This window comes from Solea solea, chromosome 17 (assembly GCF_958295425.1).
Source record: "Solea solea chromosome 17, fSolSol10.1, whole genome shotgun sequence".
Lineage (NCBI taxonomy): Eukaryota > Metazoa > Chordata > Actinopteri > Pleuronectiformes > Soleidae > Solea > Solea solea.
In genome coordinates, this window is record NC_081150.1 from 11400534 (window position 1) to 11417238 (window position 16705).

Consider the following 16705-nt stretch of genomic DNA (forward strand, 5'->3'; position numbering starts at 1 on the left):
CAGACCCTCCCACACCATTTTTCATCATTCTGCCTACCTCCCATAAACATGCAGAAACAAAAACATACGAGTGGAGCAGAATAACCACTGATAGCGGCAGTGAGTGGTGGTACTGCTACGTTTGCAGAAGCAGACAGCTTTATCCTGTAGTTATGGCAGCTGCACTGTCTGCAGCCCCTTGAGGCCCAGTGTCGGGCAAAGCTGGAAGACAGAGGCAGAGATGTAAGGCTATGGCTGAATGGACTTCAAACAGCAGAGAGCAGACATCCATCTGAACCCGGCAGCTGGCTTTGAGGAGCTAATGGAGCTTCTAAGTCTCATATCTGCTTGTGTGGGAGGGCTTTCCTTTTCCTTTTTATCTCGCCCCCCCCCCCACACTCCCTGCCCACCAGCAGCACAGTGCTAGACATTGTAGTGTGGAGTGTGTTGCTGTGTAAGATCACAACATGTGGTGGTGGCACATGTGCCATAGACATGATCTTGTGTCTGCTGCTGCCACAAAACAGAACATCTGAATTCATGTTGCCAATGAGGGACTCATAAAACTGTTAATTACTTACTGCAACATCGGGGCAGCAAACACAAGGAAGACAAACCGACACACACACACAAACACACTTGTCTTTCTATAGTTCTGAGGACATCAGCGAGATATTATGCATTCCCTAGTCCCATCACATACCTATCTCTAAGTATCTCCAAGTCAACACCTTTAAAGGTGTGACAACTTCACAATGATGGGTTTGAACCTAAATTTGTCCACACAGCCTAATAAAAACAAGGACACACAAACACACACACACTCTGGGGAACAATGTGAAAACATCTCAGCACAACAGCATAATATAATATGGACACCACTGGCGGGCAAACCTAAAAATATGAGCTTCAAACTGAATGCATTAATCAGCTGCCTCCAAATGATTTCTTTTAACTGCCCACGGGAATTCACTGAGTCATTAAAAGCTGTGTCATTTAAAGGGTGGTGACCACTTTAGACAACCTTGTTAGACAGGAACTGCATAAAAAAAACAAAAAAACAAGGCTCCACATACCCTAAGCAGGTACAAGGAACAACAACAACTTCCCCATAATATAAATCACTGACAAACAGGGCAACAAAATGTTTGAGGAAAAATAGAAATGAAAGTGTATGGAACCAGTGAAACAAAAGAGCAAGATGCAAGATGGATTAAAAAAGAAAGTAGGTTGAAAGAAAACACAAATAGGAGAGTAAGGAGACCAAACTATGGCATGTCAATGCTCCAGTGATCAGGAGAGGAGAAAAGGAGGGAGGAGTAGAAAGGGAGAAGGAGGAGGAGTGAAGACAGAATGGATGTGTTGCTTCTTGTCCTGAGCTCTGAAAATGTGCTGTTGATAGTCAGCTTGGACCCCGGCCCAGATTCCTCTTTACCCCGACTGGAAAAACAGAGCACACCTGACATAAGTATGCACTGCAAGGAGGTTAGGAGCATGTGTGTGCGTGTGTGCATGTGTGCATGTGTGTGACAAGCCTGAGTGAGCGCGAGAAAAAAGACACAACTAAATAAGTCTTGAATGAAAGAGGCCAAGAAGCTACACACCGCTGATTAACAGCCGTGTGGTGTTTGTTACAACTGAATCACATTTGCTTCACACTTGTCTCTTGCAACAACACATTCCTGAGTGGTGAATCCATTTACAACAACTCGCTGCAATGTGCCATTATCTTATTTGTGTGTTGTTTTAACGGGCACCCATGCCAATGCACTCAAGTGGAGCGTGAACAGCAGAAAAGTGAATAATTAGACAACAGTAATAACAAGTCCGCTTTGCATCGCAATACATGGTAATCTTGACCCAGCACTCACCTAACCCAAACCACAGTCCCACTGACCCCTCCCCCTTCTGACTTACGGGAAGTGACATCACAGACTGACGGTAAAACCCCTTCCAAAAGATATGTTCCCAAAACTCACAGGCCGACAGGGGCACTGTCAGAAAGTCCACGGACACAGATAAACACACAAGGACACAAATACAGACGCATACTTTCACTGTGTAGTGTACAAACATAGACATGCATGAACAGGGCGCACCACAAATACACACCAACACACACACAAGATCTTACACACACCCACCAGGTTCTACAGAGGTTAGCCAAAGGACCAGACAGCAGTTAGTGCAACTCTAAACTAGTAATCAGCGGCATGGTTTGGGAGTGTGTGGTTGAGTAAAACCAGACAGACAGACAGACAATAGCTTGGGAACAAACCCACTCCTCGATCCAAGAAAAAAAAAAAAAAAAAAGCAGTTGTAATGCCACTACAGCACTGCAGCAACATTCTCTCCCTGACCGTCGTGTTTATTTCCAGAGTGTAAAAACAGCATATACGTTTATGAATTTGCACGTTGTAATTTTGTGGCGCGGAGAAAACGAGAGGGAAAACTGCGGGATGAGGGTTGTTTTTCTCTTTCAGTTTAGGCAGCGTTGGCTAAATATATATGAAACCATTCCAAGCTTTTGTTGTGTTTTGTTTTTTTTTCATTCCCCCAAATTGGTGTGGTGAGGGGCAAAAAGGTGAAGAAGAAAAAACAAAATAGAGAGGATTTTGTGGATTTTGTTGATCCCGCCCCCCCGTGCTAACAACAAACTGACCCATGTATACCGCTATGTTTGTAGATGCATTATGTGATGACATGATTTCTTTACCTTTTCATCTTTGACGTGCATTGGAAAAAAACAGCACATTTTACATATTTATAATATAATTTATACATTAATCTGCTCACACCCACAGCTGACACATAATCGAAGTAATATCAGTTGAAACACTGTTGACGGACAGGCTTTTGCCTCAGGATGCAGGAATTTCTGTTTTTATTTTTTCTTATTCACGTGGGTGTGTTTTGATGTCGTAGGGGCCATGTGGAAATAACAATCAAACCAAACACCACAACTCTCCAGGTAGCAACAAAAACACAAACACATCTGCAGATCGCCCACCAAAGAAAACACATGAAATGCTAAACTTTATATACCTCAATCAATAAAAAAATATCATGGCTCTCATGCAGATGCTCAGGAGTGCAGTTGCTGATCTGGCTGCTGACTGTGTGCAGCCCGTCTGTCACTTTGCTCCATTCACATTCACACAAAGGCAGGAACAAAACAGCACTTTGTCGCCTACTGCTAAGACCATTAGGCCGCCGAGAGCTGAGGACGCAAATGTAGCGTGTGTAACTCAATCAATCTAATCTCTGTTACTTGTCTGTCTGAAATACCAACACACCACCCCCTGTCCCCCCACCCCGCCCGACCCCACAGTCCCCTTCCTCCTCCTCCTGTTACACATGAATGCTGTAGCAAAACAAACGGGTTAAGTGCTTCACAGTACTTAACGTCGTTTTCTTCAGCGCAATGTTTGTACAGTCCAGCCTGCAAACCTAAACCAAGACTGGACCAAACATGACAAGTGCATCTAAAGTTGTATTACAGGATATGTATGTATAAATAGAACAATAACAAATGAGTCTCTGATAGGCAACAAAATCTCAAAAAGGTGATGTCCTTAAAATCGCTGCTTTTTCCCAACAAATACTAAAAAACACAAAAATAAGAAACTGTGAACCCCAGCATATGTTGAGGTTTGAGAAGCAATACACGCATAGCACTGTAATTAACAACAATTGGCCAGTTATTAAAAAATAACTACAACAATAGTGGCCGTTTCAGCTCTACATTAATCACTTAAGAATTTATGATTTGTTTTTATTAACATAACAGCCACAAGTGTAATTACCATTTACAATACAAATGAGAAAATAGCTAATTATCATGTTTATCAAGTGGTTTACAAGCTGGTTTGTCAGTTTTATTTTGTAAGTGATGAATGCTTGTTTTGAAGATTTTAAATGGGTTGGTAGGACTTTATTCTATTCTTTCATCTTTTCATGTTTCCCAGCTCCAACACATCTTGAATCGGGTATGTTGGCAGGGAAATGTCTAAAACATGCAGGGCAGTGGGTCCCTAGGACCAGGATGAGATACCCTGCTATAAATAAACATGGGCTTGACTTAACAATATTTTTGAATTGACTAATGGTGTGAATTGGTGTCTCCTGCGGGATTTTCCGAGAGCTGAGACACAAGATTGGATTGGGAACATACCACCGTCTGCACCAACACGGCCAGATTTGGTTTGATATTTCCAAATTTGCCATAGCACTTTGATCCTCTTGAGCCCCGCTGGCTTACCGGGGGAGCTAAATAGTGAGATGTTTTTGGAAAACATGGCTCTGAAGTCCACACACATTTCTGGACACATACAGCCAAAGTCTGTCTGAGTGAGAGCGGCTTCTGGGAGCTAATCCTGGATCAGGATCAGTCCTACTCTCTGGGTTATAAAACACAAACTTTAGTGTTTGATATTTGGAAAAAAAAACACACACACACATTTTATATGCACAGTAGGATTTGTTCTCCAGGAATGCCTAGGGGACAGCAGGACACACCAGCAGAGTCCTCTTTGTTATCCGACACTGGCCCATGTTTCTGTCTGCACCAGTGTGTGTGTGTGTGTGTGTGTGTATGTATAGGAGTACTTTCATGCATTAAAAGCCTTTGCATTTCTTCATTTTACAGAAATAAACACACGTATTCACTCCACAACATGTGCCATACTATACATCTCTGCTGTTTACAGACACACACACTCCTTCTGCACACACGCATACATTTACTCACAGACACATACATACTGTCTGATACACGCAAACAGGGGCAGCTGCAACAGATGGTGGAGCCAGGCGGCCAGACAGTGCGTGCTCCTAACAAGCGCATCTGCTCTTTCACTTTCTAAGTCTCCTTTTTTTTCCTCCCTCCCGCTCCGTCTACGACACAAGGTTGTATACACACACAAACACACATTTTCACACACTTAACATGCACACAAACAAGTAAGCACACATGCACACATTCTCTCTATTATACGAGAACACAGTGACGATGACAGACACAGGGTGTTCACACAGTGGTGACATCCAGACAGCGATGGAGCCTTGTCTGTAACTTGACACACACACACACACAAGTTTGCACAGTATTCAAAGTGAGGACCCTCATAGACATAATGCATTCCCTAGCCCCTTACCTTAACCTTAACCAGCACAACTAAATGCCTAGCTCTAAAACCAAGTCTTAACCCTGAAAAAGCAGGGTTGCTTTGTGGTCCTCACAAAGCAACAAATACAAGAACACACCTTGCACCGATATAGGAGGGATTCCGCCAAGGGTGGACCCTTCATGCAAATATTAAATAAAAGACAGAATAGGACCTTCAAAAGCACAACAATGATCTAGCAGTTATATGGATCCGCTCCAACATTTGATGGTTTCATTTTTGGGTCTAACCCGTCACAGAGTTTCATGGGAATCACCACTTCAGTAGTTTGGGAGTAATCCTGCTAACAGACAAAGAGGCAGACAGACTGATACCAAAAACATGACCTCCTTGGCAGAGGACAAGAACATGAGTGCAATCTCCTCCATCTTACATGTGTTGTAAGTATGTGATCAGGAAACACAGGGTATTACCATAGTAGCGGAGTTTAGCTTGACAACTTCACACATCTGATGACTGCTTATATTTTTAAAATCATATTTAACATATGTTTTATTTTGTATTACACAATACTTACATGGGTTAGGGACATAGATGTAAAACTGGAAAAAATTAATCGATTACTAAATTAATCGATAACTATTTTGATAATGGATTAATCAGTTTGAAGCTTTTTTCATGATTAAAACAAGATTTCTGATTGTTTAAGCTTCATAAATGGAAGTATTTTCTTAATTTCTTTGCTCTGAATAACAAAGAAATCATTAAAGGTTAATTATTTTTGGTTTGTGGTCAAAACAAGACATTTGAGAACATCATCATTTCCAGGTTTGACGAACACTGATCAACATTTTTTAAGGTTTTCTGATATTGTATGGACGATTGAAACAATTAATCGAGAAAATAATCGACAGATTACTCGATTATGAAAATAATCGTTAGTTGCAGCTCTACTAAGATGATTTAGTAGGGTGTCTAATTTCCTGTAATACTATGAGCTGTAGCTGCCCAGACTATTCCATCTGAGTGCTCAGTGCAGTGGAGTTCAATCATTTTTTGCAGCAGAAAAAGCAGCTATGATTTATGGGGTCTTAGGTCATAGTGGTGTACAAATTTCACTTACTCAGCCTTAAAAACATTCCCAGAACAATATTTTTCACAATACAAGTCTGACTGCACATATTTTGGACTTTGTCAACTGTAAATATCAAAAAACCCAAAGACAAACATATAAATATGCGCCACAGATGGGAATGCCCAGTGTTTCAGGCTGGTATAGTGGTAGTAGTATAGTATCACTATAGAACATGGGGAGTGGGAGGATCAAAGAGCGATTCAGCTTAACACTGACCAGAAACTGGTTTTCCAAAACAACAGTGACACAGCTCTGCCAACTCATCCTGCGGAATCTGGGGATTGATGTTATGGAGGCAGGGAGAGTTGGAGATATGACTGAGAGGAAAAGGGGGAGGTGCAGGGTGTGTGAAAGTGTGTGTGTGTGTGTGTGAGAGACAGAATATGTTTTCAGAATGCACACAAAGCGTGGGTGATTCCCAACATCTAAAATGCTGTGAGATAAGGGGAGAGGTACGGAGAGCAGAGCAAGGAGGGAAGAAGAGATGTGACACCGGTGGTTCTCATGCTGTTATCATGTTGGTACAGTTGGTCAGAGGAGAAGGGGGAGATGGGGGGAGGACAGAGGGAAGGGTGAGTAAACATGGACGGTGAGACTGATAGAGGCAGATTTCCACCTCAACAACATAAACAGAATGGAACCATTGGGCTATGTGTCTGTTTCAGCCCAACCGAGGTGCTGTTCACATTTTCCATGCCATTCTCCCACCAAACCAACCCAACCCCCCCCCCCCCCCCCCTTCTGGGAACTACACTCACAAAACCATAGTCACAAACACAACTTCATCACCAGAAAGCCAAAAGCCACTAAGAGTGTTTTCTCACAGCTGAAGCCTTGAGCACAAACACTAACCGGGACTTCAATAGCACCGGGTTTACGAGCCAATGAAAGCAGCAACACTTTGGGTTGGCTACTGTTTACATCCGGCCGTATCTAAAACACATGATGGCTCCAAGGAAAGGAAAATTCACACATTTTTAAAACTTGACATCAAATGGAAATGTTCTCCCATTGATGTCCCTTTACTTCCTTACTGGAAACACTGAGCGTGTGTGTATGTGTGTGTACTTGTATTTGTTGCCGCTTAAGGACCAGTAGTCCTCATGGAGACCACAACATGTTGTACAAATATTTTTGTACAAAATAATACATATCTGTACTTTACTTTGTTACTTATATTTCCAGGAACTATTCATTTTACTCCACTATATTTCCTCTAAATATCTTTGTTACTCATTACTACCAAATAAAATCATAAGAAGAAGACTTGGTAATGGTCTGTATTTATATAGAGCTTTTCTAGTCTTGATAATCTGCTTTATAATACAGTTTTGCCATTCACAAAAGTACATTTTATATCAGAAAATTACTTTTGATACCCGAGTACAGTAAATGTCACATACTTTCACTTAAGTAATATTATAAAAAGTGTCTTCAAATTCTACCAAAGTCATGTACTTTTTTACTTTTACTCAAGTATCCCTTTGGGTATTTTATACAAGACTGAACTCAGTCCTTATGAGGCAGAACCTCATTTCTAATGAACTGGTCTTGGGCTGAATTGTGATTAGGTTATGGTTAGTTAAGTTGCTTTGTTTTCGCTGTCCAGATGAATGGAAGCCAAAGCAGAGTCCAAAAAAAGACTAGCTGCCCAAACGTGTGTGTGTGCATTCATGTGGACCCAAAGGTCGATCAAATCATGTAAAAAGGTACATGCTCTGTATTCTGTGTTAATCAGAGGGTCTGGGTGAAGAAGAGTTGAGGGGCGTCCGTGATTGACACGGCACATGTGTAGCACCTGGAAGATGCCTAAGGTGGAGTGTGGGAGAGTTGGACAGGTCACAGCATGCTCTCGGCTGTGTTGTTGTCTGCCAGCCTTCGCAGACCAGCACTTACACAACTCTGAGATCTGCTGACATGAATACACTCACCACCCACGAGATACTGCTTACAGTGAGATGCCATTTGCATTGACAATGTGCTGTCAACAACATAAGAAGCAAAACTATAATTCAATGGATGGAAGAAAGTCATAAAGCAAAATTAATATATAATATAATATAATTGCAAATTATATTTTGCCATGCATTTGAGTGGAATGGTTTGGTATGGTGCATATTTTTTGGTGTTTCCGTTAGTCCCGGAATAGTCCCAAAATAACCAGTCCCAGCCGTTCCAATTTTCAATACCCTTCCATTGGGGTACCAGAGTAATAGTATATCTTGATGAGATGAGCAGGAAAAAAAACATGCTGCTGGATGATCCATTGTTGGGGCACCAGTAGAACGTCACACTACATATCTCGCTGACGCGGCCATCGGCATAGCACACACCCTGTCCACAAATGAATGGGACTATTCTCAGTCGAAACGCAAGCCTGACCGAGGGCTTTACCATTCCAAACCATACCTTACTGTACCAAACCGAACTGTACCATCACAGCTTTAAAAAGGTCATAGCCTTATGATCCTCCCCACTGGCATTTGTTGGCCTTCTGTTAAAGGTACAGTGTACAGAAAGTTTTAAGTGTACACCTGTTCAACCGCTTGTTAACATGGATATCTAATCAGTAAATCCCATGGCAGCCATTCAATGCATTTTAGGCATGCAAAAACATGGAAGAAGAAGAACAAGAAAGACGATTCTGAAAACCGCATGTGGTTGTCAGTGCTAAGGCTAGTCTGATTTTTTCAAAAACCAACTCTAGGAATTAAAGATAATGGTCATATTGAGAGAACATATCCAGTGAGCAGCAGTTCTCTCAATTTTATTTGTATAGTGCTGAATCACAACATACATTATCTCAGGGCACTGTTCATAGATAACATCATCAAGAGCAGAGAAACCCAACAATTCACTCATCATCAATCAACTGTTTTCCCACAGAACCTGCATACTGCAGCTTTAAACTTCTACAATAACAACAAAAACCGCTGCTGCCTTTTTTTGCCTCCTTCTCTTCCTGCGCTACAGCATGAACGCTTGACCAAAATTACAGGTATGTTTCACCCCCACATAGTAATCAAATGGCCTTTAAGACTCAAATGACCACTGCCTTCACAAACAATAGCCACTTTTCCTTTTACATGCAGGCTCCCATTATGCCGTAAACACCTATTATATTCTTACCCATGCTGACCTTAAACAAAACAGACCTTCAGGACTTTGCACTTCAGCAACTTCCCTTTTGTTTTTAAATCTGGAGGCCTGCAGAGTGTGTCTGCACACTGAATCGTACCTGGTCCATGAAATGATGATGAAGAACATGGATGAAGGCCACTGCCCTGAGTTTTTGGTGCTTTAAATTCTCCACCAGTCTTTAAAAACTGCTGTGTACTCCCCAAGCCACTTGCTCTGGCACCATATAATTTACACAACATGCCTTTGAGCTTATAAAGACAGCCAGATGTGTGTGTGTGTGTGTGTATGTGTGGCCTACGCCTCCTGCAGCTATGCTATATTTTTCTTTATAGAACTCTTTTTTTCCCTTCTTTACTGTAGCCGCGGTAGACTAAGGTGCAAGTCCAAACACATCGTACACATACTCACGTATGCAGTGTGCAAGAAGGGTGTGAGGGCAGGCCAAACAGCTCAATAACAAAGTGATCATGTCATCATCATCACCATCATCGCTGGGTTAAGGAGGAGGCACACTCCACATCCACAAACACGCCGTGTCATGCAAATGCCTTCTTCACCTGTCATGTCACCTGTCTTTCCATTTACTTTACAGAACACTTTCCAGTGAAAAGTGTATGTTGTATATGATGTAAAAATAACACTTTTGTTAATACATCTTAAATCTTATTTTATTCTATTCTGTTCCTATGTTGTCACTTTTGCTTGTGTAACAGGAGAATTTCCCCCAGTTTGAGATCAATAAAAATGTAATTTAATGTAATCTAATCTAAAGAGGTCATGTTTGTCTGATTGTGAGCAGCATAACTCAAAAAGTAAAGGACAGACTTGATTTTAATGGGGATTTTAGTGGATCCAGGTTATTGTGAAAACGATTGGTAACCTTAGAAGATAGGGTCGTGTATTGACATTGTGGGAAACTGAGCGGCATTGACGGAGGTTTGCAACCTTTGAGTGCTTTCTCGAGTTACTCTAGATCAAGGGTCTCAAACTCAAATGACCCGGGGGCCACTGAGTGTATAGTTTGGTCAGAAGGGGGCCGGTCAAGAGAAGAAAAATAATATTTATGATGATATCTCACATCATTTCAAAATAAAAGTGTTTGTTTTGATATGGAATGATAAGTAGTTCACTATATAAATGTATTTATGATGCAAAATTAGTCTATTAATTAAAAAAAACATTCAGACATAACTTGATATTATGTGGGGGGCCACATGTGGCCGCAGGCCGCGAGTTAGAGACCTCTGCTCTAGATAAAAAGTTATTTTTGTTTGTTTATTTATTTGTACGTTATATTCAGCTCTTAATGATTGCATGTTGGCTTTTAACCATGCAATTCTTAACCGTTAACTGTTTAGAACTTTTATTGCTGGTGTGTGGTTTTTGTCGTTGATGTTTGTTTATTGGAATGAGCTACTGGATACTGGAAGTTCCCAAGATGATGAATAAAGTATCCATGTGTCTTTCTATCTGTGTAGAGCAGAGGTCCCCAACCTGTGGCCCACCAGTTAAGTTATCGCAAGTTTTTTTTATTATTATTATTATTATTTATTGATCCATTTTGCATGATAAATATGTTTTATGTCATTTCAGATCTGAAATGTCAGATTGAAATTCTGTGAAAGGTCTTCACAAATATCGTTATTATGACACCATGAAGGAACATTGTGATACAATTTTAAGCTCATATGGCCCAGTTGCATTGGTCATTTTTTTGCCCTTGCTGACCAGACTAGACACTCAGTGGCCCCCTGGTCATTTGAGTCTGAGACCCCTGGTGTAGAGTATGTTTTCTGGGCTCAAGTGCAATAACATGCAGCTGTTTATCAGTGTAAAAATGTCACCTCCAGATGTGACAGCACAGCAGGATCTCATCTTGAAGATTCTACCTGGCATGTGGCTCCATAGAAGCCCTTCAGAGGATTAGGGCCCTCCACCAATTATGTGTAAGAAATGTTGTATGAATTCCTCATAAACTCTAGAAGAGGTGTGTCTCTCTGCTTTTTACTGTTATACTAATTCACACCAAACACTAGCCAATACTTTATTGTGTTTATTGTGTATATAAAGGAGGGTTTTGTGGCTCTGTGTGTATTTTAATGTATGTTTATGTGCTGGAGGAAGAGGAGGAGGAGAAGGAGGAGAAGGAGAAGGAGGGGTTGCATGAAAATATTTGGGATCTTTTGCCTGCCCTACGTGGCCAAAGCCATTTGGCCTACATTTAAGAGTTGCTAATTCAGACGTGTATACGGTTATCCTCCATAAGTGAAGGGTTTTGTGTTAAAGAAAGAAAGAATTCTGTTTAAGTTTTGTCTTCCTTTTTTTCTTTTTGGGTACGTGAAACACTCACCCTTGCTCCTGTGCTACATGCCGTTTGCTGCTCACCGCTGAAGAAACTTCTTTGCTCGACGGGGTGGGGAAAAAAAATCACAGCGAGTAGAAATTCCTCACGTAGTCTTTGAAATGACGGGGAATTATCCTGCACGCAAAGCGAGTAGTCTCCAAAGTGCCGTGAAACATACGAGTGCAACGTTCGGAACAAACAAACAAAAAAAAGAAGAAGAAAAAAGTCCCCAAAAAGTCGGTGCTAAACTGGCGGAGAACCTGCAGCTGCAAACACAAGTTTTCACAGTTTTTCAGTCGTAGAAGTTTTTTTAAATAAGAGTCAGGAAAAGTTGTGCTGCTTGACTGTGGGTCTCATCGACATGGTCTCCTCTCCTCCTCGGACTCCTGGTATGTTTGTAGTAGAGGTCCCAGTCTAGTCCAATGGAGGGAGGCGTTCAGGGCCGGGGGGAGAGGAGCCACTGATGCGTTCACTGTCCACACAAAGTTTAGGAAAACACGAGACAAGGTCACAATTTCAACAACACATTTAAGTTTACCCCAATATAAAACATTAAAAGTACAAAAAGTAGTTGTTTATTTAGGTCATCATACGTATATGTCATACAGTACAAGCAGGAGCAGCTTTGTACATTATAATATGCGTCAGTTTTGCTGCATTTCAATGAAAATCTTCAATTACATTTGCATGTAGTAGTTACTTGACCAAACACATGACCAAAAAAAGTTTATGTGTGTTTTTACAGATAAGAATATGAATTAATTTTAATTAAGCCTAACCATTACAATGTACTAGGAGTGGGAATCACGGGGTACCTCATGATACGATACGTGATACATGGTCCATGATACCAATATTATAGCAATACATCACAATATGAGCAGTATAGTTAGGCCACATCCACACAGAAATGGCACGAAACATGAACGAGAAAGGGAAAGAAAGAAAAGAATGCCATTTCTGTGTGGAATAAACACCAACATGATAAGGGAAAAAATTATGCATACACATTTAGGATTGAGTAAAATCACAGAGATGCATTCTTGTATAAAGTACCTAAAAGGGATACTTGAGTAAAAGTACAAGTATCTTACCAGAAAGTCATTTTATATAATATTACTTAAGTAAAAGTCTTAAAGTATATGACATTTACTGTACTACTGTAGTAATTTTCTGATATAAAATGTACTTGTCTTTCCACTGGAAGGATGTGGGTTCCGTTTCTGGCTCTGCTAGTCTGTATGTGTCCTAGAGCAAGACACATGTTGAAGCATGTGAATGGGTGAATGGCAAAAGACGAGAAAAGAGCTATATAAATACAGACCAATACCAACTCTTCTGATTTTATTTGGCAGTAACGAGTAACAAAGATATTTAGAGGAAATGTAGTGGAGTAAAGCAAAAGTTCCTAGACATATAACTAACAAAGTAAAGTGCAGATACGTGAATTTTGTACTTGAGTACAGTAACGAAGTATTTGTACTTTGTTACATTACAACACTGCAGAGATGTGAGTAGAAATCCTCGGGAGGGCAGCAGAGCAGAGCAGAGCTCAGATGTCGCAGCCTCAGTGAGGACCATGAAGGCAGCAGCGGCTCCAGATGCCCCGCAAGCCCCGCCCCCTCTGCTCTGACATCACACTGCAGGAATGTGAGGAATGCCGGGCTCCTGGGAGAAGTCCTCCTCCTTTAATGGTTTTCCAGGGGCCACAGTGGTGACTAAACGTCGAACAAAGAAGGTCCCCTCACGTATTTATGTCCCCTCTTTTTTCGCCTTTTGGCTGTGGATGAGTTACAGCTTTGTGGGGGCAATTTATTTGCATAGCCTACATTTTTACAACATGTTAGATTTTAGCTGTGTGTGATTTTGACCAATATTCCAAACAACATATCAACATATTTTAATTTATGAGGCTTTACAAGACATTTGATCAACATTGTATTTAAAATACGTCATTAAAGTACTCATTGCCACATTATTATTTGATCCTGTATTAAGAGAATTGCTATTTGAATAAAAAACTATCAATAAAGTAGTCTGTATCTTAGACAATTTATTAAAAATGCAGCAAAACTCTATATTATCCTTGTTTATTTCTACATTTTAGACTCACAATGATTACATCTCTGGTTCAGTTATATCTAATTTGCACCGTGATCTCTTGAAGTGAAATTCACATCCCCAAGAAAATCAAATCAAAGAATATCCTTGATTCAAATCATCAGGAACAGTGAAAATTGATGATGATGGTGATGATAATACACAGTATCCAAAAATACTTTCAACTGTATATTACTATTGTTATTATCATTATTATTACTACAGATAACCAGGGATGGAATAAATAAAAGGGGAGGGGAAAAGTCAAGCCTCCTATTATTTGTGACCAAATTGCAGCCTCTTGTGGTTGCCATGCAACTTGCATGGTAACAGTTAGTGTGACAATTAATACACAAAAGCACCTGAAGCAAGGCATTGTGGGAGGGAAATCCCAGAATAAGGGTGACCTGGGTTGTCCAGGTCAGTGTGGACACAACAGAAGGTCAATGGAGTGACATGGGGTCAATTAAATCAAAATTAATTATATATTATGACTTCCTGTTTTAGCCTGGAGCTGAGGCAGTTTAGAAATAATTCTGTGCAAATTGTGGATTTGTCTCAAGAAGTATGGAGTGTATATACTGTACGACAGAAATTTAGTTTCTCATTTATTCATTAATAATTTATATGCATTATCAGTCATTACAGAGCAGTCGAGTGTTGTTCATGTGTCTGCGTTTTTATTGTGTATTTCAGGATTTAGGATCATTTAGAATGTCGGCGTGGGAGTGTAAAAAACGCTGCAGTAAAGACCTTTTCAGTTTCTAAACTCCAGTGAAATTTCAGCACAGAGTCTGAGGGTTAGATGACCTAAAATATAACAGGAAGTGGTGTTTTCCCACCACTTAAGACAATGCACTACTGTCATGTATCTACTTTGATTTGTTTTGGGGTTTTCTTTCATGCACAGCGGAGACATTCTCCCTTTTCAAAACGTTTTCAAGGTGATCAAACCCATCGTCTGGTGCTTTAGAACAGCTGCAGGAAATGGACCTTTTCAACAAAAAAAACAAGGTGACATATTTGACCTTCTGTAGCACATACACTCGTCCCCTCGCTTTCGTTGATTGAATCTATTCTCTACGACTCCTACGGCACGAAAATGAATCAGGGATGTCAGCCTATTCATGACATACAGCTGCATAAGTCAAGACTGCAATAAACGGACTGATAATATTCCTGGTTTTCTGAACGGTCACAGGTGCAGTGTGTTCTTCTTTGAGTAACATTTTATATCCGACTAACAGCTTAAATAATATGGGTTATAGCTTTGGGTGGTAATAAGAAGTGTCACACACTTTAACTGAAGGAAGACGCATTTGTAAACAAACAGAGGACATGACAAACAGAGGACATGACAAACAGAGGACAATACAAACAGAGGACGCCTGGCTGGCTGGCTGATGACTGCACTGTGAAAAAGTGGCATCAAATATCTCCGACACTGTAATGGAACAAAACAAAGAAAAATGGTGGATAATTTGACCCGCTAATGGAGGATATGGCTGTTATTTCCCCATATGAACATTGACAAAGCGACACAGTAATGGTCATTTTACGACCACATGCTGCCTTCAGGTGAAAGTCTTCACACGCTGTTTGGGATCCAAGAGTTCCAGCTTATGGCCAGGAAACTGGAGCTTTATTTCCACAGTTTGTTTCTAAAAACTTTTTTTTAAAATCCTTTTTTTGTCCGGAAAAGCATCGGTAAACACAGTTATTGTGAGCGGTTACATTGGTTGGTTTATTACAGTATTTTAAGGGCTTAAATTATGCAAGCAGTGCAGTGTGATTGTTCGGTTTGTGATTCTTCACCCATGTTTGGTACCATTTTTCGGTAAAAATAATATGAAGTGTTCGTTCTTCAAAGTTTGTCTTCAAACCAAACTTACAATGACAATGTTTGTCAAAGAAATAGATATTTTCCACAGAATCCTTCAGCCCTGTTACAGACACTGGTTCAGATTAAACCCAAATGCAGTTTTTCGTTTTTTAAACAAATAGATTATTAGTGTATCCCTCGTCAGCTGTATTTAAAAGGGTTTTATTGATTTTATTCAGTGTATAGTAAGAGCAATACTTCTTATGTGTGTGTGCGTCTGAGCTACTTACTGTCTGTGAGCATTAACCATCTTTGTTAAAGGCAAAGTCTACATTTTTCTTCATATTATCAAGTGCACAAAAAAGATTGTGTACATGTTCACAGGTGCAAGGTCAATTTAAATGTGCTATCAAGCATTTGCATGTATTTATTTATTCTATTTAGTCCCGTTTATTGAGTGGGGACAAATGCATTAAACATAATTTCACACAGTAAATACAAACCAGTTGACGTGCATACGGGTTTGTCCCAGGTTAGGCCTTTACTTTACTTTACAAAAGTTCAAGAGCAAAGTTAAAAACAGTACAAAAACGTTAAAAAAAATAAGAATTAAGAAAGGAAAAACAGGCAAAACCACGAAACAGATTAGTGAAGGAAACTATTATTGTATACAATGCAAAAGTCAATGTTCACAGGCTTGTTTCACTTTCACTCACTGTTTTTGCTTGTGTGTTAAAAAGCTTGAGTTCTGTCAATGTTTTGATATCAGGTGGTAATAATATATTCCAGAGTAGAGGATTTCTGGAGCAACGGTTGTCCTCACACCTGAAAATACATTTTAGAAAGCCTAGAAAACTGTCCAAATATTACATTTTTTGAGTAATGGGCAGTGGCACCATGAATCTCATAGGTTTCTCATCCATTACCCTCAGTGTCTGTTTGTATAATGGCCTAATGGGTGCAAGTGTTGTTCAGTTAACTTGGCCCCAAACGGTTCTACAATAAATGCATCTGACAGTTTTTGCACAGCTCGTTCACACGTCAGTGAAACTTAAATT

The 16705-nt window shown here is 40.2% G+C and overlaps 1 protein-coding gene across 2 annotated transcripts in view; it reads right to left on the minus strand.

Annotated features, from left to right (window-relative positions):
• LOC131443493 (tyrosine-protein phosphatase non-receptor type 14-like) overlaps window positions 1-12129 on the minus strand; it is a 36435-nt gene extending 24306 nt beyond the window's left edge. The window contains exon 1 of one of the 2 annotated variants that reach the window (XM_058613171.1): window positions 11732-12129. The gene's annotated coding sequence lies outside the window, so the exon portion shown is untranslated. Of the gene's footprint in view, window positions 1-9478; window positions 9566-11731 lie in introns of those variants that run through there. The other variant, XM_058613172.1, reaches the window with a different exon arrangement.
• Window positions 12130-16705: the final 4576 nt, after the last annotated feature.